This window comes from Photinus pyralis, unplaced genomic scaffold (genome assembly GCF_008802855.1).
Source record: "Photinus pyralis isolate 1611_PpyrPB1 unplaced genomic scaffold, Ppyr1.3 Ppyr1.4_LG7, whole genome shotgun sequence".
In the NCBI taxonomy this organism is placed as follows: Eukaryota; Metazoa; Arthropoda; class Insecta; order Coleoptera; family Lampyridae; genus Photinus; species Photinus pyralis.
The window spans coordinates 15,766,828-15,783,153 of NW_022170738.1; positions in this window are offsets into that span (position 1 = coordinate 15,766,828).

Genomic DNA, 16,326 nt, shown 5'->3' on the forward strand with positions numbered 1-16,326 from the left:
AGGTGACCCTGCTATCGTCGTCAGGCCGTAGCTAAAATTATTATAATAACAATATGTATAAAACAGTTACAATAATTACCGTCAGGTAGGTAACAGATAAAAAGTTAAATTGGCACATTACAAAATTGAGAAAGCTTTAGGGTGAAAAAGTCAATATAAAGAGACTCGAGTCCTCCTATACTGTATTGGGTTATTATGCTTACCTTTACACGTGTACCAAATGATTAGGTATACTCTTCATTATTTTAAAATTCAAATACATATTGTTGTGAACTTTATTTTGATTTCTTCTCATTGTGCGTAATTCAAAGTGTTGACTTTTCTATAAATGTAAACGTCAATTTCCGCGTTGCGTGCCTATATGTCTTGTTTCTGACTTATTTTCCTTGTCAATGTTTTTCTACTCCGTATCATATACAGGGTGGACCATTATTAGTACATGATTGGAAGATGATGGACTTATTAACGCCCATATTTACAATTCATTGTTGGGGCATGTTCAATCTAAAAATAATTTCAACGAAATTTCAATTGTTATACAGGGTAATTTATATATTGCATTTTTTTAAATAGAACCCCCGTATATTATTGCATATTTCGTTTCCTTGGTCAATTTTAGTAATGTGACTTGAATATTATCAGGGTGCTACGACTTTAAATGCAAGCCTCCCATAAGTTTAGCCGTGAGTTTTTTAAATTTTGAGTTTCTCTAACATACTAAAGTTTCAAATTTGATCAAAATCGGACCAAAACCATCAAAAAAGTTATTTAAGGCTCCAAACACCGTTGCCTAATTCGGATCAGTCATCAAAAATTGATGACCTTTTGTATAAAAATGAAAATATCTCCTGGGATTCACAGCTACAGCCTCTGGTGTTGTTTGACAATCTCGAGTGCTATTGGTATTATCTAATTGTATTTGGATGTTCCCTTTTAGTTTGTTTTTAACACTCTACGCCCTACGGAAACGAAAGAAACTAAAAAGAATATTGGAATCATCACTCATCAGATTATAACCGAATAACCAAAGAATACGAGAAAATTCGATAGAATACTTAATTTTGTTTCCTATACGTTTTTTAATTGTCAACTATGCAGAACGATGTTAAGGTGGCGTGGAGTTTTTTTTAGCAACTTATTTCCTAAATAACGGCGAAAGTGCAGGAATTGGCTAAATAATTTTTGTTTCATGCAAATGTCGGAACATTATATATTTGAATGAATTCTATTTCAACCAAAAATTTGTACCCAGAAGGCAGTTATTGTGGAAAGAAATTTCCAATGTTTCAATGTAAACGCCACCTTAAGGTAAAATTGATGACGATATTAAAAAATTTGGACGGTGCTCTATGAAAATCTGTGGTATTCTGTAGTAATCTCTCATATTTTGGTGCTGGTGGAACATATTTGGCATTTCCAAGTGAAAAATAGAAAAAAATATTCAGAAGTACCCCCCTTGATTGTTTATTTAGTACAGTAGATTGAATATACGAAATTAATTGAGGCACACAGTGTAACGGTTCTCGGGCTTCAACCTCACAGATCGTGAGTTCGAATTCCACAACCTGCCTGCTTCGGAGGGCATGTAAATCTGGCGGTCCCGGCAGTCATACCGCGACTGTCAAATAACAAAAAAATAGCACTCTGGAAGTTTTTTTCGACCAAAATTAAAATTTTACAGATCACATGTCGATTTTTTCTTGATTATTGATACCATATATTTTCCCTGATGCACTAGATGACTAGAGAAGTGACGTAAATGAAAATGATGATGGTGTTCATTTTTTTAAATACATGTAAGATATCCGTTTTTATATTGGAATTTTTTTACTAATTATATCAATTTTATTTAAACAAATTAAAAATTAAAAATTTCTAAAGATATAAAATTCGTAATAAATAATAAATTTCTTCCATGGGGATCGCAGTTGGAAGCGTTCCCATTACACTGACCGCATTACCACGTTGTATAGCAATTCTTATGCTTTGTCGTAAGTAAGTGGTGGCTCGGGGTTCCCTAGTAATATTGGCTATGCGTTTTCCCAGGCATTCCACAAAATTACGAGCTTCTCTACACCACTATTGTTCTAGTTTTTTCGCTATTTGGTTCGTTATGGTGTCGAGGCTTGCACCAAGGAAGGAATTTTTCTGCGTTTATTGCTACAAAATTTATTGTAAAAAAACCAAAACACCATTTTTTACATGTTCCATAATTTCACACTTTTGTCGTTTATTAACGATCCTAGAAATCGTTTATAATTTTGTATTGCGGTCTGTCGTCTGTCTGTTGGTCTGTCCGTCGGTTCCTCTGTCTGTCTGTCCATCTATCTGTCCGTGTGAACGATAACTTTGTTTAGAAATGTCCGATCGCTTTTACATCTTCGTTAGTTATTAAAACTACAAATGTCATTAAGAAAAGTAAACATATCGCGCATAGTAAAAAGCAAATCCACGCATGCGCAGGCTGCAAAATGCCAACTTTTTTGTTTATGGAGATATTTCTTTGAAATTTTAACCATATATGCCTCTAGTAAAGAAAATCACAGCACACATAGCTATGGCCTTTTGGGAAGTACCGATCGTTCATGGAAAATGCGCTGAAGTTACTCGCCTTAGGGCGAAAACCTTTTTACTTGTTTTACTTCATAATCGGCCGGAAATACCCCCACAATTTTGTTTAAATAGAATAGCCTGTATATGTTTTTAGTTTTAAATAAACAATAAAAAACCACATTCAGAAATACTAGTAACAATCATCTTTAACTTTAATGGAAAATACAGAAAAATAGTTTAAAAGATTAACATGAATTTGAAGTTCTCTCACTTTTGAGTCAAGTATTAGGTTGTTTATCATTTTTTCCAAAATAATAATAATGCTATTGTGCGATTGTTAGTCGATTTTTCATACTACTCTCGCAAGTGCCCGAAACGCTTGTATGTATTTAGGTACTTTTAATCATCCATCAAGAGACATATAATAGAAATAAAATTAGGTAGACAATTGGTTAGGTAAATATAATACTGTATTTGTTGTTGGTCTTATCATTACAGGAAGGTCTACATAAGCAACAAGAAGATTCGCCTTATCTCGGAAATCTAACAACCTAAAATTCTAAGATCTCTAAGTAAGTAAAGATAAATGCAGTCGTATTTACTTTACAATAATAAGATTAAGGGCAACAATTCGCCATTCATATGAAAATTGATACAAAACGTCTCAATCTGATTCAATTTAACACATGTGATGTGAGGTTTAACAAGAAGAAAATAGTTTCAAATAAACTGAAACCAGTGTAATAGGAGACTCGAACAAATAATACTGCAACAGTAATACAAAACAGCATCTATCCGAATGCCTACCCACATAATGGCAAAATCTTTTCATTTACTCACACCTTATAAAACGTACAATAGTAAGGGTGTCAGTGGTCTCGATATATCTCACGGCTCTATCCATGTTACATCGTTATGTAGTTGCACGAGCACACAATACATCCCTTGGCTAGGGGATGATAAGGGCGCAAATGGTCGGCGTTAATACGAGGGGACGGCGCATTTCATACTCTCTATTCTCTGGGCTCAATTTTGTGTATGTCATCGAGAAACGTGACTAAATTCTAAATGTAACTCAAGAGGAAATTGTTTTATGGCAGTTTCCAGCTATGCTTACTATATATACGCTACCTCATTTACATTATAGGGTGTTGCTTTTAAACGAATGGACGTTCATAATTGAAATGTCTGTGTGAGGAACATTTCTAGATATGTAATTACAATAATTAAACACGTGACACAAAATAGCAGCAAAAAATGTGCCTGCATATGTACCTACCGTCAGGACTGAGTATATCGAGGTTATGACAATATGATATCATATCACAGTGGCAGGTCGCCATTGGGACATTATAAATTTTCATACAGAAAAAGACGATTGAATCTTGGTGAAAAATTATAGAAACACGCCAAAAGTGCATCAAAGACAACAACATTTTAATAATGTTGTTGTCTTTGAATTTCGTTCCTGTAAATGACTTGCTTTTGATGATCTAGTGGAAATCGGTACACGCGAAGTTGGTAATATGCAGTTTGTTTCAAATTAAGTTGGCACTATTGCTAACATTCTTAGTTGTAGAGTTAGAAAGATCCAAATCTGTAATTAAAAAAACAAAACAACACCGCATTTTTCAGACAATAACAAAAATGAGACTTTTATATGGAACGTGTAAAGGGGGTAACATACTCCCTACCTAGACGAACTATAATATCAAAAAATAAAACTATTATTCCTATACTTATTTGAGGTAATTGTATTCATTTAGCATTTAAGACTCATTGCTATTCATAAAGTGTTCTTTTAGTTTATTTAGTAAGTATGAAACCTTATTTTATTTTATTTCACTTTATTTTATTTGTAAGTGGGGTAAGTGAGTAAATCACATCGGCATTCTTATTTCTTGTGGACATTTTTCGATTTTTTTTGTCATAACTATTCGTGAAGCTACAAGAAACTATGAATGGGAAAATTAATCACCATAAAATTCTGCATAACATTGTTCATTTAAACGACTTTGCCATCTAAACTTTCTTTCCCAAGAACTTTACAACCACTAAGCCTGACTGTCTTTTACAAAAAAAATTCATTAAGGCTGACTGCCACCAAAAAGCAACGTTTATCGTTTGCTACGCCTATGTAACAACTCTTCGACTTTTTCAAGCGATTTCCTCAATTATTTTATCGACATTCCACCACTCAAATTTACTTTAGTCGTCAGCAAAACTTCGAAATAATAACCGCCGGTTCTCCCTCTCATATCAAATGCCTGCGCGTCTTCAATAAACTAAACACAAGTGTTTACTTACGACGGACACATCTGCTATCTACAAACTAAATAGCCTTTACAGATAAAAATCTCCTTATCGCAAGACCGAAGATAAAAAACTTTTCTTAACGTAATCTAATGAACATTTTCCAATATTAAATAATTCTAAATAAAAATCAAAATTGAGTTTAAATTGAATTCAGTTTTGATGACCGATTAATGATCGAATTTTTTTGTTTTTTTTTTTATTTTATTGCCTTTATTTTATAGTGGACTCTCCCCACTCAACCCACTATACAATCACAAAGAGCCATGCCTTATCTGGGATTCGAACACAGGGCCCCTGTAACAAAAGTTAAAGTCACTAACGTAAAATCATATTTACTATATATACTAAATTAGCGACCACATTTAACCTTAAAAAAATTGGAATTTACAATATACAGGGTGACCCATTGTTACTATAGGTGCTGATGCCAATAAAAACGTTTGCATGAGGTAGTTTACATAACAACATATAAGCGCAGTTTTATATTGTTATTATGTCCCTATGAACCATTCAATTTAAACATACTGATGTAATTTCAAACTCCCTTTATTTCCCCATTCGTGTAGCAAAATGAGGGAATTCCAAATTAAAGATTTTAAATCTATAATACATAGTTTGTTTCGAAAATTTCTGCATAATGATTTAATCAAGATACTTATGTTGCCATAAAAACTTAAAACAAAAAAGGTTTATTTTATAAAAATTGTCTATTTTCAGCATTACCGTTATAATTTTTGTATCAATATACATATAACTTATTTACGCCTGGTAATACGTATGTGGCCATTTTTATTACATATAATATACCTACTAGTCTTTACAAATAGACGGCGTTTTTGTGATGAAGAGATTGGTTGTGATATTGAATCGGCGGGCGACGAATATCTTGACGATAATATATATGAAGTACATAATGCGAAAAGACGATAATTAGATTAAGAAAATGTCGTCTATTGGTGAAGACTAGTATTTATATGTAATAAAATTGGCCATGTACATATTACCAGGCGTAAATATATCAATAAATGATTAGCTTGAGTATATTATTGAATATTATATATTCCTTGATATTTGCAACCATATATATAAAAACGAAAAATGGATAATTCCGATCGAAGATACTATTTGTGGCTTTTGACAACTTCAAAAAAATGATATTTTTTTCCGGCGCCCAAGAATCAGAGATGAGCTCATATCTCAGCTTCTAATTGAGCTAGACAAGGTCGCAAATTAACCGTGAGTGAGTCTAATTTAATTTGATCAAAATTAGAATACGATACGATCAAAACTCACTAAGTTATTGATTTTTTGCGAATTTAATTTTGGCACGTTCACTAATAGCGATTTTAAACAACGCATATAAACATTTCTTCCTACCCTCGAAAGTACATAAAATTCCCTTCAAAATGCGATCAGAATAAATATTGTTATTTTTGATCCTTTTTTAGCAAAAAGTCTGATCTCAACGAGTGAGGTCTCAAAAATTGTCGTAATTCAAATACCTACCCTACACTTTCCCGGTGATTCCTGCCCAGATACGCTTGTCAGAGTATAAAGAAACCGGTGAAAATAGGGATTTTTTATAAATAACGTTATAAACAATTAGGAACAACTAGGTGTGATTAATTTGATGTATTTACATTACTTACTTCACCTCCGATATAAATCAATAAGCAGATTTTAATTAGTATTTTTTTCGTATCCTGTCCCCGGTATACTACTCTTATACCTATTATAGTCTATAAAGACCAAGGAAAACTGTAAATACCAAAGTTGTAGGAAATTGTATAGGTACGAGTATATGCTCTACAAAATTTGTTAAGGAAACTTTAACGAACATTTGCATTGAAAAAATATATTTTTATTATACCTGAATCACAATTTCCGTTTTAAACACTCAAATGCGTGCGAAAAAGGGCCTTTAAAACACACGTGCTTTAAAGTTGCTAAGTAACGATACTTCAAGTATGACTTTTGAAACTGTCATCTGGATGAAATAAAAAATCCTCTTAGGTCGCTTTCTGTAAATGCAGAACATTTCTTTGGCTTTTGTACCTATCCTTTGGTTGAAGCTTTCACAAACGCGCGTAATTTAGGGTATGCTTCCAAATCTGTTCCACTTTTTAATCGCAGCATTGCTTAAAGTTTTGAATGAATGCACCAAAATATAGAAGATTTAAATACCTTTGACATTTCCTTCATATATGCCAGCATTATCGATGCATTTAAGACTTTATTCGTAAGTAACTTCCTATCCATCCATGGAAACAACTTTTCATATTCTTTATAATAGGCTTTACTGGATTTGGATTTTACACCTACCAACGTTTGTTTAGATTTTACAATAATCGATTTAATGGACGGTGTATTCTCTTTTACAACGGAAATCGTTTAATTCACAAAGACGATGATTTTTATAAGCAAACGTCAAGTGACATTTCCATGGCAATGGTGAAATTACGAACACCCAGCCCACTTAATTAGACATATTCGAGTATAACGTCAATATGGTTTCATTGTATTTCCTATTTTTAAATTATACTGCAGGTATAATAAAAATACTATAAGATACACGTGTATAATTGGTCTTTAAAGCACTTGCAACGTAAAAGGCACTCCGCTTTGCGTCGTGCCCTTAAACTCGTTGCGCGTGCTTTAAAGACTTGATTATACACTTGTATCTTAATATACTATTCCGTGTTATGGTCGTGAACTTATGCCCATAACGCGTTGTGGTTATTTTAGAAGCGACCACAATGCAAATTGGATGGTTTCAATCAACCGAACACCAGATTTTTTCAGTTTTAACTCGAGTTTTATTTATCGCTAGTAAATCAGTTATTACTTTGGTTTAAAGTTAGTAATACTAAGAAAAGGCATTGTCGTTCTAAGCAAGTACTATGCAGCTCCTATTAGCTCTTGTAAGAACAAATAATTTGTATGGTTTGGTTCAATATCTGTTTTAATTAAAAATTACTTGTTTTATATTTAAATGATATATCATTTGCTTGTTGTGAATTTTATTTTCATGTTAAAGGATTGCTGTGTGCAAGGGAATACACTACACAGACCACAAAACACCTGCCCAGCTAGCTCAAGCAAATCAAATCTGAAACATTTTTATTATCTCTCCTCGTACATTTCCGGTATCTGCTACAAAGAAGAACCCCAAAATTAACCTAAATTAATGATGCGAGAGATTCCGAAAACTACACACATTTTTCTTAACACCTGACACACTTCTTGAACACAAGAATACTATCAGGATCACACAAAGAATTTGACTAAACACAAAATTAATTGATTGACAATTTATTTCGATAGACATGAAATGAAAAATGAAAACAAAATTCCTGAAAGAAATAAACTCTTACAAAGGTTGTTTGGACGTAGTACCCCACACGCAGACGGTCGACAGTAAAATATTAAAAAGCTTAAATGAATTAGTTAGTTCCCTTTTAATAATCTTACTAATCTGGTCGTACAAAGATTTGCGATAACAAGGTGCACTTAACTTTACACACAAACGCTGACAGGTTCTGAACTTCACTTTTCTTTTTAACACACAAGTTATAGTACTTGATGACAAAATTAACTTGACGAATAATATAACGAGTAATTCAATGTATTATGGTAATTCTTCAAACGAACAAAACGCGTTGTGGTCGCTTCTAAAATGACCACAACGGGATGTGGTCATAAGTTAACGACCATAACACGTAAAACTATTTAATTTCGATGTTTGGTCACGATTACGGTCGCAAATCACTAATTGCACTAATTGTAATTGTACTAGTGAAATCCAACCTGTGTGTCGCCACATTCCAACCTCACTTATTACAAAAATATCGGTACCAACCTAAACTAATGAAAGTGGAGCTTTTTTTAATCGATAAGTATCGCACCATGTCAAATGTATAATTTGTTGTAATTTATTAAATCAAATAAATTACCTATGGTTTCGTCTAATATCGTTTTCAGGGCGAGGAAAGATTTATTATAGATTGATAAAATAATTAACCAAAAATGGACGTAAATGTAACGTACTTACATGGACGACCATAGGATGTCTCATATTTACATACATAGGACATCATTTTTTGTACCAGGATGAATGTACCAATAGTGAACCAAAAACGTACGTACATAAAACGTACGGTGCTATCTGGAATACAAGATCAACAAGGATTTAAAGTGTGCCCAGTGCGATTTTGCCACCAAACATAAATTCAGTCTTAGCACACCTTATTTAACATTTGTTAAGACAAGGATTTAAAATGTGATTGGTCACCCCTTCACGTTCTAAGGAAACAACACAAACAAATCAAGATGGCAGTCGTACTCAAAAATCATGTGTAAAAAAAATGTTTAACCTCAAGGTATGTGAAATAATTTCAAATGGAAGCCTTCTAACTTCCTTCATGTCTATATCTCAAACGGTTTGAGCGTGAGAGCTTTGGTTTAATAACGACGCTGTATATGATCTAAGAATTTAATTAACTCAAGTAATCAACTACCTTGATCTCCGTTCTCAAGTTATATTGGACGGACGGATAAAAAGTACCTATGAGATCATAAAAAACGGCGAGTTATATCTAAAAAGTTGATTGTTAATGAGAAACAATATTCTCAATATGAAAGAATGACCTCAAACAAATGTTATCTAGATTAAAGGTGAGGTTCGGTCAATGCTTTGCGAAATGATAGTTATACCACAGACAACATATACTATGTTACTATGTTGTCTGTGGTTATACGTAATTTATCATGGCCGGCCTGAACTTAAAATGATTCAATTCTGCCATTCGTATCGATATCAAGGGTTTTGGTCAATGAATAAAGAATACCAGGAAGGAGCATTAATCAAGTTGTATACGAGAGAGAGTGCGACGGAAGTCGGCCATTTGCAAAAGCCACTTATGAGTCATTTTTGTTGTGGCTGTTGCAGTGACATAAAAAGAATGGTTAGTTGTTGTGCTTGTGGTTGCTCCAAAACAGGGACCCGGACCGGACCGAAAAAGAACCGAAAACCGGACCGAAACCGGTATTTTTTTCTGGACCGAAAACCGAACCGAAACCGTTATTACTTCAGAAATGGAAACGTATTGAGAACCGGAACCCATATTACTTTTTTCGGTTCTTTTCGGTTTGTTACGGTTCTTAACAGGTTATTGGAAGTTGAAGGACACGCCGGCAACCACGTCCTGAAAATTGATAAAATATTACTCTATGATTGCCATCGGTGGATTATAAATTTTTAATAAGGTGTCCAAATTGAAGGCATAACGGGTGGCGGTGGCGCTAATTTAGCCACTACTTAAAAAAAATAAAAAAGGAGGGACGAGGATTTAGAAAATAAAATTTTCTGTTTTTTAGTAATAAATTAAGTGTAAATACATATTTCCTTCTTCCTCCTTTATTCCCCTTGTCGTTATAAATTAGCTACACTGACGAAACGTCAAGTTTAGGTACTCATGACATTTTCTTCACACCTATTAACTAACAAATCACATTGTTATAAAGAATTTTTTGAATACCATACTTTCTGAAAACCTAGAACCGAAAATAACCGTTATGGACTGAAAAAAATGCGCAGAACCGAAGCGTTATTTCTTTTTAGAACCGAAACCGGACCGGAACCGTTATAAATATTTTCCCTTAAATATAAACAGAACCGGAACCGATATTTCATTTGGGTCCGGGTCCCTGCTCCAAAACAGAAAAAAATAACACTTTTGGAATTACATTTCATGTGTAAGTATTGATACCAATATTATTTTTATATAGTACATGTAAATTTACAAATTTTTTATCGGAATGTAGTTTGAGGTTGGTTAAACAAAAGTCATAGGCGGAGTAGACACATGGGGGTTTAGATTGTTTTCGTGTAAAATTCTTTATAATTGTATCCTTCTACAACTGTAAAGTAGGTACACCACTGGAACACGAAACTACTGTCCGCCATTTGCAAAAGCCATCGCGGTCGCACGTATATTGTTGATATTCTCCTTCCTGGTATTCATTATTCATTGGTTTTGGTTTTACCAACTTATAGAACCAAAAATCTCAAAAATTAAATAGGAACTATAAACGGCGCCGTATAAGCCAATCACAATTCAGATTTTTCGCGGGCGCTATTTAAATCGCTCCTCTTAGTTTAAAAACGGACTATAGACCTACGAGTAATTACTCGGCAAATAAAAGTTCCTTAAATTAGAAGCGATGGTCCTTAAATAAAGCATATAGAGCTAAAAGATTAAGTTAGATATACAAGGTCATTAAAATTTGCCAACTAGGTACATAGGTAAATAATATACAAAGTAGTAAATATTAAAAATCGTTTAAAAATAAATAAAGGGCAGCAATCTAATGCCACAAGAGAGAAAATGCAATTATAAAGCGTTGAATGAGTCATTCAGTGTAGGATTTGATGCTTATGAAGTTATGACATTTACCGATCGTTGAAGAGAAAGCATTTTAGCTATAAAGTAGTTTGTAGTACCTAAATAAATTATTTAAACTAGTACGATTCTTACAATCACCTAAGTCATAAGCAGGATGAAAACGATCATACCACAGTCTCCAATGAACAATAGCTAAACGACACGTGTGAAGCAAAGCAGCCCAAGCAAAAGATAACAGAATGTACCTAAGTTTACCAAAAGTTAAGATTTTGTAAAAAAAAAGGAGGCAAAGAAACGTTTGTTCCCTTGCATTCCGTGAATAGGTACTTTGTAGATAAATAGAGGTCACGTTTAGTTCCCAATGATAGGTAACTGAGTTATAAAAGAGGGACGATGGAGATAGAGAAATCAAAAATTGCTGAGTACCTACTATTCAATTCGAATTATTGGGTTAGCAGCTGTTGCAAACTGATAATAACTTAAAAATGTAATTAAATAATAATAATGTAACGAGTAACGGTGAAGTCTTACAATTGATTTCACAGATTGTATAACATAAATCAACAAGATGGCCGCTTGTGATGCATCAGTGCTTTTCTTTGTTCACAACACGAGGTACAGACTAAAGAGGGAGTGTCGACGGGGTTTTTAGACTATATTACATAGGGGAGAGTAAATGAAAGCGCGTCTGTCGCGAGCAATATAATATGCTATCAACGCTAACATGCCCTAAAATGTAATAGAAGAGTTTATTTTGAATAATCGATACAGGGTGTGAATACAACACACATCTCGTATGTAAAAAATTCCCTTTAAATAACAGCCGTGGGGTGCTTCCAAGTTTCCTTTTCATTTACATTTAACCGGAAATCTATTTCCATTATCAACTTACTATTGCGCGGAATGTGTGTGCCATTAGGTGTTTGATTTTCAATCATAATCAACGGCAATGTAATTACATCCAAACTCTTGCTCGCCATACTAGCAATTAAATCTGTGCTTAACAAGATTACTGCGCCATTGTGAAAATAAACTGCAAAATTGTATACCTACCTACCTACTCGTTTTGCATTAATGACAGTGGGAAATGATTACAAAATGAGCTATTGCTTTGTATGTCACGGCGTTATAGGTAAATGGTTTTGAGGCTTTTATAATTTTCTAGCTTTCATAAGCAGATTCGATATTTCGATAAAAATTATTTTATCCACGTATAAATAATTCAAATAAATTACAACTTTTACTAATTTTATACGCTCTATTGTACTGGGTAGGTATTGTACAAACGCACGTACTTCACAAATTACCTAGAGCGTACATTTCATACTACATATTTGTCCTTTGTGTTGTAGGTAATATAAAATGTTTTAATGTTTGAATAAAATATTTAGGTAGCTTCCAACATCACAATTATACAACAAAACAAGAGATACGAAAAAAATAGAGCGAGAGGGCAATATTTAAACGATGATACATGATACCTAACTAACAAATTTGTTGTATATATGGATGGCGTACATACGGCATATACTGTACGTTGGCAAATTTCCGAGGCTCGACGGATTTTGTTCAAATTTTGCACATGTACCTACCTATATTAGGCTCACACGAACTAACAAGTTAAATAGTAATCGTAAACGATTTACATAAAGCGCATTTCCACTTGCATTCATTTCCCATTTGTAATAAGATGCAACTTCTGTTAAAATCGTAAAAATCCGGCCACAAATATGAAAGATAGCGTTGCACATGGGCAATCCATTGTTGACGTGCTACTTCAATTTCAGTTTATGAGAAGAATTTCATTTCAATGCTTTTCTAAATAAGAAAGTTGGAACTGCGCATGCGCAAACCTAAATTTTAAAACTAATGTTAGATTTTCCTTTGTTCCAAGCGCCTAAGTATCAAATTTCACTTAAATAGTTCCATAGATAAAAAAGTTGGCACTGCACATGCGCAAAATAAAATTTTGAAACTGGCGTTTGATTTTCCTTTATCCCAAGTGCCTATGTATCAAATTTCGTTTAAATTCTTCCATAAATAAAAAAACTTGGCACTGCGCATGCGCAAAACCAAATTTTGAAATTGGCGTTTGATTTTCCTTTATCCCAAGTGCCTATGTATCAAATTTCGTTTAAATTCTTCCATAAATAAAAAACTTGGCACTGCCCATGCGCAAAACCAAATTTTGAAATTGGCCTTTGATTTTCCTTTATCCCAAGTGCCTATGTATCAAATTTCGTTTAAATTCTTCCATAAATAAAAAAGTTGGCACTGCGCATGCGCAAAACCAAATTTTGAAATTGGCGTTTGATTTTCCTTTATCCCAAGTGCCTATGTATCAAATTTCGTTTAAATTCTTCCATAAATAAAAAAGTTGGCACTGCGCATGCGCAAAACCAAATTTTGAAATTGGCGTTTGATTTTCCTTTATCCCAAGTGCCTATGTATCAAATTTCGTTTAAATTCTTCCATAAATAAAAAGTTGGCACTGCGCATGCGCAAAACCAAATTTTGAAATTGGCGTTTGATTTTCCTTTATTCCAAGTGCCTATGTATCAAATTTCATTCAAATACTTTTATAAGTAAAAAAGTTTGCAATTCGGTTTATAAATGGTCGAGATGCGAAAAGGGCACTGTGCATTTTGAATCGATTCGATTCAACTTTTGGCATTGCGTATTATATGGTTAAAGCTATGCTATGCCCATATTGAATTTCATGCAATTCAGTTCACAACTAACGGAGATGTAAAAGCGATCGAACATTTCTAAACAAAGTTATCGTTCACACGGACAGATAGATGGACAGACAGACAAAGGAACAGACGGAGAAATCAACCGGCAGGCGAGAGATAGCAATGCAAAATTATAAACGATCTCTAGGATCGTTAATAAACGGCAAAAGTGTAAAATTATGGAACATGTAAAAAACGGTTTTTTGTTTTTTTTACAATAAATTTTTTTGTAAGCGGTACAGAAAAAATTCCTTCCTTGGTACAAGACTCGACACCATAACGAACCAAATAGCGAAAAAGTAGAACAATAGCTCTTAAGATAAAAAACTAGTAGCGTCGCAAAGTTAGCGGACGGACGGACGGACGGACGGACGGACGAAGTGGCCACAATAGCGCATTTTTTTTTATTTTTGTGGAAATGCGCTAAAAATAACGGACCAGATTTTTGAAAAAAAATTTGGGGGACGTAACGGCATCGAACTTTTTTTCCAAATATAGTAACCTAAAATGTTTATTAAGTTATTCGAAAGACCTTATTTTTCTGTATACAACTTCCAACTGCAATTGTGCAAAGTTTTAGTACAATTAAACTGAAAAAATGTCAAAGTTAAAAAATAATAATATTTTCTTCGGCAAAACAGTGAAGTAATTTGATTTCGTTAAAGGTTTGATATTATACACTAGGCATAAAGGATGTAAAACCACCAAAACTTTTCTTTTAATATACCAATTTTTAGCGCCCTGGCGTCATACAGCTGTTTTTTCAAATAGCATCTACATTTTTTATTAGCGAGCGAAGTTTTCGAGTAGTTATCCATTCAAATACGAGTATAGGTGCTACCAGGAGCAAAGTTACTTGAATGTAGACAATAAATAAATATTATTAGTAATAAACACAAACAAACATAAAAAAAGCGTGAAGTCGCAACAACGAGGTATCAAAGGAATTTACGAGAGAACGTATCATAAAAAAATTATCGACTATCGTGAACTAATTAAAATTATAGATTTAATAAACGTAAACTTCGTTTTTGTCCGATAGATACGATAGCTTTAAAGCAAGCATTTTTGCCTACCAAAGACAGCAGTGAATTTATTGGGGCTTAACTGCACATACATAAGAGATACGAATTGAGGTGTAGTCGAGGGTGTAGGTGTAGCGATCATTTATTTTGTGAGTTGCGTCTACCAGTTCCGTAATCTTATACTTGATTGTCACTTATGGCCGTTTGCACCGTTTTACTAAACATCGTTTAAAGTCGTAAACATTGTTTAGCAATAGACAGGGTTTGCACCGTACATTAATCAACGTTTAGAAAGGTGTAACCTATGTTTAATCTAAACGTCCAATTTTGGGCGTTTAAAGGTCTGATTAGTACGAGTATGTCATAATTTGTAGGTTATAGTAAATACTACCAGTATCTTTATTTTGATTTTCTTTCTTTGGTGTCATAAATTTTGATAAATTATGGATGTTGTTGAAGAATTTTTCATAGAAGATGATTTAGACATATTGGATATAGTAGAGTTTGGTTTCCCACGTAAAGTTTATACTAGGAAAAATCATTTCGAGGAGATGGATAACTTAACATTCTTTAAGCGCTTTCGTTTGACGAAAGATACAGTTCTGCAGTTGTTAGAATTAATCGAAATGGATCTCGAATATAATAACAATTTGTTTGAAGCTACTACCTAATTACCCATTTGTTATCCTAAACTATACTTTTAGAAACAATAATGTAGCACCTATTGATCAGTTGTTAGCAGCGCTTAGGTTTCATGCAAGTGCGCTGATTTTATCGGCATGGGATATCTCCACAGCATCACGGTTAGTTGCAAACTTGCAAAGGTTACGCATGCTATTGGTAGACTGTATCAACAGTTTGTTAAAATGCCAGGTCCAAATGAATTAATTCAAGCGCAGAGAGAATTTTATCGTTTATCATCTTTTCCCAGAGTTATTGCTTGTGTTGATGGTACGCATGTCAAAATACAATCACCAGGTACTTAAGTAGTTTCGCATAATACCTGATGAGGTCAATATACATTTTCCAGGTGGAGAAGATCCGGAGGTTTTTAAAAACCGAAAGGGATATTTCTCTATAAATGTTCAGGGTACTTGGGATGCAAATCTGAAAAATCACAAATATTGGCAATCATTAACTTTTCATCCGCACTAAACGTTGGGCATCGATTTCTTTTTTTGGCCGGAGCTTCCATTATTAACCAAATTTACTAAATTTAACAAAGTTGATGATTTTAAGCTCAAATATAAACTTTAAGATTAACAAACAGTCAGTAAACACATGTGACAGTAG